The sequence below is a fragment of the Nematolebias whitei genome, chromosome 5 (assembly GCF_014905685.2).
Source record: "Nematolebias whitei isolate Nwh7 chromosome 5, NemWhi1, whole genome shotgun sequence".
Lineage (NCBI taxonomy): Eukaryota > Metazoa > Chordata > Actinopteri > Cyprinodontiformes > Rivulidae > Nematolebias > Nematolebias whitei.
In genome coordinates this window covers 52,277,085-52,284,438 of record NC_056502.1, presented here as the reverse complement: position 1 = coordinate 52,284,438, position 7,354 = coordinate 52,277,085, and the positions used below count along the sequence as shown (strand labels likewise).

Below are 7,354 nucleotides of genomic sequence, written 5' to 3'. Positions count from 1 at the left end.
ATTCAGATGGTTAGGTTAATAGCTTGTTTAGAGAACCTTTTCATGATATGCTAATTTTTTGGGACAGGCATTTTGGGTTTTCATGAGCTGTATGCCATAATCATCAGTATTAAAACAATTAAAGGCCTGAAATATTTCAGTTGGTGTGCAATGAATCTGAAATATATGAAAGTTTCATTTTTATCATTACATTATGGAAAATAATGACCTTTATCATAATATGCTAATTTTTTGAGAAGGACTTGTATCACTGAGATGTAACAGTTTGAATAATGTAGGGGACACACTGGAGTCAAAAGTAAAACAATAATACTAATGTGTCTAGAAGAGCGCACTAATCAAGCACCAAAAATCTGGTGCAGATCAGATGATATATCACTGAGTTATAACAGTTTCAATAATCTAGGGGGCGCACTTGAGTCAAATGTTAAAGAACAATACCAATGTGTCTAGACTTGCTCTCAGATGACTCACCAAAATTCTGGTACAGATCGGATGATGTATCACTGACATATAACAGTTTGAAAAATGAAGGGGCGCACTGGAGTCAAAAGTAACACAACAAACCAGTGTGTCTAGAAGTGCTCACTAATGATGCACCAAAAATCTGGTGCAGATGATATGATGTAACACTGAGATATAAATGTTAAAAGAATCTAGGGGGCACACTTGAGTCAAATGTTAACAAACAATACCAATGTGTTTACTAGTGCTCACTGATCAGGTACAATACATCTTGTACATATTGGATGATGTATCCTTGAAATATAACTGTTAGAATAATCTAGGAGGCGCACTAGAGTCATATGTTAAAAAACAATATCAATGTATATAGAAGTGCTCACTGATCACGCACAATAAATCTGGTTCAGATCGGATGTTGTTTCACTGAGCTATAACTGTAGGAATAATGTAGGTGGCGCTGTGGAGGTTATTGGCCACTTATTATGGATTCCTGTTCAAGGGGTGGCTAGTGATCGATCATAGTGATTTTGGTGCACCTCGGCTGAAATCTGTATATTTTAGAGCCAAACATATTGCAACGGCGTCACTTCTTGATTCACCACGCCGCCACGCCCACATCCTCCAGCAAAAACTGTTGGCACTTTAAATCAAGTGAGACCATCTTATCTGTTTTCTAACACAGGATCATCCTGATTAGATCAATGGTGTCAAAGAGGGAGCATTCCAATTAAAAAAAAGAGATTTCTTGTTCTGAGGGGGCGTGGCTTTGATGACGTCAAAATATGACAACAGTGGATCGTCAGACATTCAACAGGGATGAGTAATGCCAAGTTTGGTGAATTTCTGTCTTTCAATGTGAAAGTTAGAGCGTTTGTAAAGTTATGGCATGAAACGCAACTTTGAGGAATGGCCACGCCCCTTTAACTTTTACAAAACCGAAAGCTTTTGATAACTTTTACTCCTCAATGTGTTAAGGGCATATCAACCAAGTTTGAAGGAAATCACTCAAAATTCCTAGGAGGAGTTTGTTAAAATTTGCCATTAGAAAATGCCCAAAAATGTCCCTTTGATCCAAAATGGCCGACTTCCTGTTGAGCTGGGACCAGGGCTTAAGATACTTTTTCATAAGTCCTGAGAAGATACAGATGTTCACCGACTTTCAGAATTATCGGTGCAAAAATGGATTGGGGATTAGGTTTTAAAATATTCTAGGGGGCGCTGTCGAGGCTATCGGTCAATTATCATGGATTCCTGTTCAAGAGGTGGATAATGATCGATCATACTTATTTTGGTGCACCTTGCCTCAATTCTGTGGAATTTAGGGACAAACTTATGGCAACAGCGTTACATCTTCGCCACATCGTGATGCCCACATGCTCCCCCCAAAACTGTCAGTGTTGGAAAGCAAGTTACACCAACAAGTCTTCGGTCACTGGACACACTATCATGCTGATCAGGTAACAGTGGTAAGATAAGGATCGTTCAATGTAAAACTTTATACTTCCTGTTGTCAGGGGGCACGGTTTAAGTGATGTCATGATTTGACCATTCAGTCTTGCAAGAGACCGGATGTGGATCAATCACTGAAGGTTTGATGTCTCAGACAGTTTATGTGTAGGAGCTATTAGCATTTCAATTTTCATGGCGAGATGTCAATCTTTAAGGTCTGGCCCCGCCCCTTCAGCATGCTCTGAAACAAACCATTTAGATAACTTTGTGTTTCCCATGCCTTTTGACCAAAATGGCCAAGTTTGAAACCGATGGAGCGAAATCCCTAGGAGAAGTTCGTTCAAATGCGGAGGCTGTAAACCGCCAAAAAGGTGTGAAAATTGGGCCGGCATTCCAAAAAGGCTGCCTTCCTGTTTATCGTACAATGTTGGTGCCAGAGGGTTTTCTGTGCATCTTGGGGAATTGGACAAGCTTACCAAATTTCATGTTTCTACGACAAACTAAGGTTAATGCGGAGAGTATTTTGAAAATTTCTAGGTGGCGCTCTTAAACCGTTTCTGTTGCGATTTTGGTTACGTCCTTAAAAAACGTAATTTTTCACCAGTCCTGATGCGTCCGCCAAATTTCGTGACTTTTGGGATATGTTAAGGCCCCCAAAACCCCAATTCATTTGGCCGAAAAAAATGCATCTCGGGCCTGAACAGAGCGATTACAATAGGCCTTCACAGCGCTTCGCATTTAGGCTCGAGCAGCGAAGGCCTATTGTAATCGCTCTGTTCAGACCTGAGCTGCAATTTTTGGGGCAAATGAATTGGCCTTTTAGAGGCCTTAACATATCACAAAACTCACCAAATTGGGCAGACGCATCAGGACTTCTGAAAAATTATGTATTTTAAGGGCATCGCAAAAATCCCAACAGAAACGGCTCAAGTGCGCTACCTGGAAATTTTCTAAATACCCTCTGCATTAACCTTAGTTTGTCGTACAAGCATGAAATTTGGTACGCTTTTCCAATTCCCCAAGATGCACAGAAAACCCTCTGGCACCAATGTTGTACGATAAACAGAAAGGCAGCCATTTTGGAATGACTTCCCAAATTTCCCACCTTTTTGGCAGTTTACAGCCTCCGCATTTGAACGAACTCATCCTAGAGATTCACTCAGTCGGTTTCAAATTTGGCCATTTTGTTCAAAAGGCATGGGGGACGAAAAGTTATCTGAACTATTCATTTCGGAGCATGATGAAAGGGCGGGGCCTGACCTCAAAGTTTGAGGGTTTTCTCTGGGTACCCCACTTTCCTCCCACAGACCAAAAACATGCATGTTAGGCTGATTGGTGACTCTAAATTGTCCCTAGGTGTGAGTGAGAGAGTGAATAGTTGTTTGTCTCGTTTGTCTCTATGTGGCCCTGTGATGGACTTGCGACCCGTCCAGGGTGTACCCCGCCCCTCACACAGTGATTGTTGGACACGGGCACCGGCGACCCCTGTGACCCAAAATGGAAGAAGTGGGTAAAAAGATAATGGATGGATGGATGGATGGATGGATGGATGGATGGATGGATGGATGGATGAACCGAGGTGCACCAAAATCAATATGATGTATCATTATACACCCTTTGAACAGGAATCCATGATAAGTGGCCAAAAGCCTACACAGTGCTCCCTATATTATTCCTACAATCAAATCTCAGTGATACATCATCCGATCTGAACCAGATTTATTGTGCATCATCAGTGAGTATGTCTAGACACATTGTTGTGATGGTTTCACATTTGACTCCAGTGCACCCCATATATTATTCAAAAAGTTATATCTCAGTGATACATGATCAAGTCTGTACCAGATTTATTGTGCGACATCAGTGAGCATGTCTAGACACATTGATGTTGTGGTTTAACATATACCATACCATACCAATTTATTTATATAGCACTTAAAACAGCAACAAGGCCAACCAAAGTGCTGTACAAAAGAACCAAACATGCACAGCAGACAGGAAAACATAAAATAGAAATACATATACAAATAGCAGCAGAAGCTAACTAAAATGGCCAACAGAGTAGAGAACAGACCGGACCAAAACAAATCACACCGTGTTAAAGGCAAGCGAATAGAAGTGGGTCTTCAAGCGAGACTTAAAGACTGAGAGTGTGGGAGCCTTCCGGACACTCAGTGGCAACTCATTCCACAGTCGTGGACCTGCAACAGAGAAAGCCCTGTCACCTCTGAGCTTACGACGGGTTTCTGGGACTGAGAAAAGCATTTGGTCTGCTGACCTCAGAGAGCGCGGTGGGACATATGGCTGCAGAAGATCAGTGAGATAGGATGGGGCGGAACTGTTCAGTGATTTAAAAACATACATGAGAATTTTGAAATGGATCCGAAGGTGAATGGGTAGCCAGTGCAGGGAGGCCAAAACAGGCGTGATGTGCTCTCTATAGTCTGTACCAGTTAAAAATCGGGCTGCAGCATTTTGGACCAGTTGTAGACGAGCAATGGAGGACTGACTGATTCCAAACAGAAGTGAATTTTAGTAATCAAGCCTAGATGTTATGAAGGCGTGGATCACTGTCTCGAGGTTCTTTTTGGAGAGTATAGGCTTCAGCTTAGACAGCCGTCTCAGCTGAAAAAAACAGGATTTGACCATCATGTTTACGTGACTGTTGAGTTTTAAGGACGGGTCCATTATCACCCCCAGATTAGTCACCTTTTGTTTCTCTAGCGGGGCTAGAGAGAAATGGTCAATGTCATGGTTCATGAGTGAGCCACTGGGATGGAACAGCATGACTCCAGTGTACCCCCTACATTATTCCAACAGTTATGTCTTAGTGATATATCATACAATCTGGACCAGATTTATTGTACATAATCAGTGAGCACTTTTACACAAATTAGTATTGTGGTTTAAAACTAAACTCCCAGGCACCCCTACATTATTCGAAAAGTTATATCATAGTGATACATCATCTGATCTGCACCTGATTTTTTTGTGCTTCATCAGTGAGCACTTGGACACATTGGTATTGTTGATTCATGACATAACTTAAGCCCCACTTACTCAGAGAAAAAAAGTTGATTAATGAATGACTCTTCCATCTTCGCCCTGTGTAAGATATTAGACTGAAACTTTCTTCGCTAACTGTTGATTATCACACATGACATGTTGAAAAGCATAAAGGAAGTGTTCGTCAAACATTCAACACAAAACAGCAAGTCACAATAACTCTTGTCTAGAAGGTCAGATTTCACCTATACTTGTAAGACCTGAAGATGGACAAGTACTGACATTGAGGGAAGGCGATGTGGAAAATTCAGGAAATGTGCCCTGTGGTGAACGCATGTGGGATTGGCATGAGAGAGTTCGCAATGACAACTGGGTGGACTAGCTGGAGCTCCCGCGGTCGCTGTAAGGCCGAAGCGGCGCTTTGCTGCGAGGGCTTCCAATGCTGCTTGCAGTTTTAATTATTTTTGTTTCCCTTTCTATGGATTTATCCTTTGGACTTTGTGGAATACCCTCAACTTCCTGTTCATTTGTTTTCTTTTGAACTTTGTGGGACATTCTTGACTTCCTGTTTCATTCATGGAACTGTCAACATTACTCTTTTGAACACACCTAAAGCAAGGACGCTGTTAGTTGCGATGCACCAACAAGGTACCCAAGTTGTAAACGGCAAGTGGGGGAATACAGCATCCATCCGTCCTCAGAGATAGTATGTCCTCAGAGACACTACGTCTATCCTACCCCTCCCTTTTCTGCTAATCTGAGACAGTTACTGGTTTTCTGTTTTCTATCACAGGAAGTTTCTTTGTTTATCCATTCTGTGTGTGTGTGTTAAAATCCACAGCTTAGACCACCCTGACGTATTCACTAATGATAATTAGTTCAGACTTTGTGTCTCCCAAATCTTGATCAAAGAGCTTCATTTTGCCTTATCAACAGAGACTGTTTGCCATGACAATAAAGGAAGCTAACACCCAGTTGAAGTTCTGATTCCAAGAAACCCATTGTTTGTATCAGCATGGTGCCATAATGTAACTTTCATTTTTCTAAAAGAAAAGGTGTTTACGTAATGGTGTCACTCTCTTCAACAAAAGCCATTGTATTACCTTCTGAGACTTTGAAGGAGGTTTAATTCCATTAAATTATACAGTTGGGATACACCTACTGTGAGAAGCCTTCTGATTAGTTAAAAGTTAAGTTAGCAGGTTTTATGGGTGTCAGGTAAATGGAACATGAGGAGTTGAACTTTGACTACCGTGATGAGAAGTTGGGTTGTCAAGCAGCAGCTGAAAGGAACTCTCATGAGAGAAACAATCTCACGATGAAGGTGTTGGCTCTGACTCAGTCCAGCTGAAAAATGGTTGATGTCCTGAACTTTTCAAACACCCTGAGAATGCCGGCCTGGCTGGTCCCTACATGGCCCTGTGGAAAACAACCTTGGCTTCAACGTGAAACTCCAGCAAAGCCATTATATCCACTGTGGTAATGAGAAAAATGGATGCATATTCCGGTAGGACCGAACATCTTTCTTCTGATGAGAGACACAGTGCCAACTGAGTTTGTTTAGATAATTTAAATCACAAATCTAAGATAAACTTGTATAAATTTTAACGTTAATAGCTAAGAACCTTAATCCAAATTTAATCTATAACTCCTTCTCAAAGTCTCCAGATTTACATCATTTACTTTCTAAAATAATACTATTATTTGTTCATTAATATTCCATATTTGCCGTTAAAATGTCTGCTGCAGTTAAAATATTATAAACACAAAAGGAGCTGTATTTTTTATTTTATTTTACAGATAATGGGATAAAATTGTATGCTATTGAGGTTGAGTCATTCACAACACGAATGGGATTTTTGTTTAAAACCTTATCATTAACAGCTGGTGTCAACTCAGATTGTTAGCAAAATGTCTAAAGCAATGGATGATTTTTAATAAAAGTTTCAGAAAGTATCCATTGTACTAATATACCTAATATACCTAATGTACCTAACTGTATGTCTAGAATGGATTAACTTTGGGAATTAAGCATTTTCATTCAACTTTTATTTAGACAAATTGTATATAAAGCTTGAATGAATGAATTCAAGTTGACCGCAACAGTTAACCAACGTTAGCCAACACATACACAGCAAGTAACTACAACTTATTTCATGTGGTAGTAGCTGAGAATTGTACACAGTGGTCCCTCGTTTATTGTGAGGGGATCTGTACGCTGAAGTCACGCGATAAGTGGAAAAACTGCGAAGTAGGGATAGTAGTACACGTAGTAAGTAGTAGTTTATTTTAGTATGTGTATATATATATATATATATATATATATATACAGGTCCTTCTCAAAAAATGAGCATATTGTGATAAAGGTCATTATTTTCCATAATGTAATGATAAAAATGAAACTTTCATATATTTCAGATTCATTGCACACCAA

At 40.2% G+C, this 7,354-nt stretch overlaps 1 protein-coding gene across 1 annotated transcript in view; it reads right to left on the bottom strand.

Moving 5' to 3' along the window:
- Positions 1-7,354, bottom strand: part of LOC119409578 (adhesion G protein-coupled receptor B1) — a gene marked incomplete at its 3' end in the record, with an annotated part of 116,123 nt that overhangs the window by 63,727 nt on the left and 45,042 nt on the right.